Below are 3,744 nucleotides of genomic sequence, written 5' to 3' on the forward strand. Positions count from 1 at the left end.
CGGTCGAGCCGTGCCGTGCCGGGTTGTATATCAGAAGGAAAACGTGGCTAGGTACACCGGCCAGGGACGAGGTTTAACGGCTCCCTCTAGGGCTGCCAGTTACCACGGTCCGATGCCTACCCTCTCGACCTGTCCGTTCTGGAATAAAGATGGCCGAGGGTTGCAGGAGCATCCGTACCGGGGTTATCCTCATGGGATTGCACAAGGGTACGGGGTGTATACGTGTAGCAGCCGGTCGTGGTATACGAGAACGAACGATGTACGGAGAGGGGGATTTTTTGCTCCACGATGCAACCACGACAGACTTGACGAGATGTAAATTCTACGCACCACGGAAGAAAATACCTAGTGTAATGCATACGCTGTCTTTCATAAGTAGATAGAAATGTTGGTCGACTTGGTGCTAGGATATTTGAATTTGATGAATATGTGCAAATTAGTAGTGAATATACGTGACGATGATGGTAATGGATTGATTATTAGAATTAATATTTATTACATTATTTATATTATTTAGTAAAAGATCTAACTATGATATATTTTATGATTTGGCACATGCATTTTTTATTTAAATATCATTATATACGCATGCATCAACGTCGGAAACTATTCTATCAATTCAAAGAAACCTTAGTATTCTGATTTGAAAATCGAAATAAAAAGAAATCCAAAGATAAATAGGTTGTTATATGCTAAAGTAGTTCTACAAGTTTTGACAATTCCAAGCGTCAATTTTGAATTGCGCATTCAATTTTAGAAACAATTTAACTGCTCCGTAGTATATTTGTACGTAGCTATGACGATTACTAGGAACAAATTGTAGTTTGACCTACATATCTATAATTCTGTAAGGTACACTTCGTCTAAAATAACTGTTGAACTAAAGAACTAAAATAACTGTAGCGTACATCGACCGAAATTAAAGCCAAATTGCCTCACGTGCGCGATTGTACTAGTCAATTATGAGATTGGTTCGTATTTAATTTTCGTCGTACGGTCTAGAGTTCGCCGTGATTCCTACATTCGTTTGTTCGGATAGTTTGTTGAAATTGATCATATTATCTGTATGGATAATTCGTTGCCTGGAAGCATGGATTGTAATTCATTAAGCAGATTGTTTGCAGTTTGACAATTACAACGTGTATTCTTATGTAGAGGAACATTCGGTATCGTGATGATCGCGAGTCACGCCGTTAATTCTATTACCATATTCGAAACATAATTATTATTGTTCCGTGAGGTTGCATGCGCGGTTAGTAACCGTGATTAATTTCAGATTTATCGCGGAATTATCGCCCTCTGTCGCGTATAATCAATCAATCTCCTTTACGATATGCTTCACGACTCTATTGGCCCATGTTACACCTATTCGCTAGTCTTTTCGCGTAAACGATACTCTATGGTCAAGAAATTCTTCCATCATGTCAGAGAAGTTCGTGCAAGAGTCCATTAAAAATCCTCGAATTTAGAATTCAATGTTCGACTTAGAATTCAACGAGTGATCTTGTTGCGATATGTCCAAAATTTATATCGTCACGTAGTTTCTGAATATCACGTAGCATGTATCTATGTATTAGCACTTGTATAATATTATAAGGTTATATAACTTGTTTAGTCTGAATAGTATAGCTAAATGTTCCAAATTGAATATGATACAAAATTCTGATAAAATAGTACAATAGGTCATATCGATTACATATATAAAATTTTACAATGTAGAAGTTATTTCAATACGAAGAACGATAATTATTTGTTAGCATACAGCAATATAAATAATAAAAATCGGTCTATAGTGAACCTATTAATTTTTGATTTTACACAATGCTGTATACTTTGTAAACGAAATACTCAGATATATCTTCTAAAAGAATTTCCCTTCTTGTCATCATTGCCAAACGAAAATGTTAATCTACCGCTGCACAGATAACGTTTAGGAAACTTCCTTGGCACCATATATATCTCGTCCAACGCAATCGATGAAACGTGATTTCGACCGAATTACAGGGCCTACCAGGCGTGTTAAAACACGGTGAAATGCGGTAACATGGATGTAAAAAGTTCAGCGCATAAAATGGCCGTGTATTTTCATGATCAAAAATGAGATTTATAGGTTGGATTTGGTCGGTGTTGCTCGCTTGTTGCTAGAACGCGACCCGGGCCGGAATCGGATTTGACCGGGTGATCGATGATCTTTCGACAGGCCATGGCCGATAGGAAATTTCGAGGTCGGTTAGATAACCGGCAATCTTGTGATATATCGGTTAACGATATTAAAAGCCGAAAAGGGCATGCATATTCAGGGCGCCGCTTACGTTTTATCTGATCGACGCTGGCAGGCGCCGCCAGGGAATCTTGACGCCCGACGTAAACCTGCCAGAAGTTGATGGATTGCGATGCCGGCAGAAAGCGGGTTACCCCGAAGAACCCGAACCACCCAACCGGTGTTATACTTCGCTCCGGCGTCGGTCTAATTTGAATTTAATAAGGGGTTAAATTACTGTTTATTCCTTCGAGCTTGTACGCCTTGTATCGCGTTATTTGTAACAGCGGTGAAGATGTTTCATGGGGTTTGAGAGGGGAAACACGACCCCCTGAAATTATATTTTTTTCTGTAGGAAAAAGGATGTTGGTGCATAAAGGATCCATGGAATATTAAATATTCGTGGAATATTAAATTGGAGAGTATAAATTTTAATTTCAAGATGTAGTTGTCTGTGTGGTGGTAAGTGGATTGTAAACGTGAGCCTATGCTGTGAGAAGTTGAATGCTCTTTAAGTTCAAGCTACAGCTCATTTTCAAGTAGACTTTAGCTCTTGAACCTTTTTGATGTAATTTAATATAACTTGGAATATCTCTTCAAATTTCAAGTGAAGTTGAGACTCTTTCGACTATTCTTTAGTTTTAAGGGAACTGATTTCAATTTTCTATTCAGTCATTGTGAGCAGAGCACTAAATTCTTTTTCGGACGTTTTGACACGCTTTTTGTATCCTTCGTCTTCTCTACGTCTACTTCTTTTAACAAGATGTCAGATATGTTAAGAAATTACTTCTGCAAATCCATTTCCTTATCCAAATTCACCGTATCTCCATAGATATCGTACTTTAACTCGTAATTCTCGTTAACAATTCATCTTATATCGCTCATCTCAATGTATCTTAGTAAGCAAATAAGTTGACTCGTGTGAATACCAATCTCAGTCAACTTGAATTCAGCTAACTGGTCCTATCTGAACGATATTTCACCAAACATCATTTATCTACATTTACTGGTACTTTTATTTAACCAGATTAAACTCACATTCCCAACCTTTCCTCTATCATCGGTTACACCAAAAGCCCTTAATCCATGCCATCAAACTCTTCGAATCCTCGTCGAGCTCTCAATCGAACGTTTACAGACATCCATTACGCGTATGAAACCTCCTAAATTTGTTTCTCCATGGAAGCCCAGTCCGCGGAATCGTAACGAGCAGCGGACGAGAGGTAGGGATCTGTGGTGGAGGCAAATAGACGCACAAACAAACGAACAAAGAGAGCAGCTCGGTCTCTCCTGGCGAAATATTAGGCAGGTCTTCGGTAGAGCCGCATTGTGTTTTGTACTCTGGGAAATAGCGACGTTCCCGGTCGGCCTCGAATCAGCTTGAAATATACGACAGAGGGTGGCCCGTTGCAGCTGCATCCGCAGTTGCAAGGCACAGTCTCTTGCTGGCGAGCGAGTGAACCGACGAACGAACGAGCCTCCTC

The 3,744-nt window shown here is 39.5% G+C and overlaps 1 protein-coding gene across 4 annotated transcripts in view; it reads left to right on the forward strand.

The window, feature by feature from the left end:
- LOC100747772 (semaphorin-2A) overlaps nt 1-3,744 on the forward strand; it is a 564,473-nt gene that overhangs the window by 449,734 nt on the left and 110,995 nt on the right. The gene's annotated exons all lie outside the window — the stretch shown is intronic.

The sequence above is a fragment of the Bombus impatiens genome, unplaced genomic scaffold, assembly GCF_000188095.3.
Source record: "Bombus impatiens unplaced genomic scaffold, BIMP_2.2 scf_0418, whole genome shotgun sequence".
Taxonomy (NCBI): Eukaryota; Metazoa; Arthropoda; class Insecta; order Hymenoptera; family Apidae; genus Bombus; species Bombus impatiens.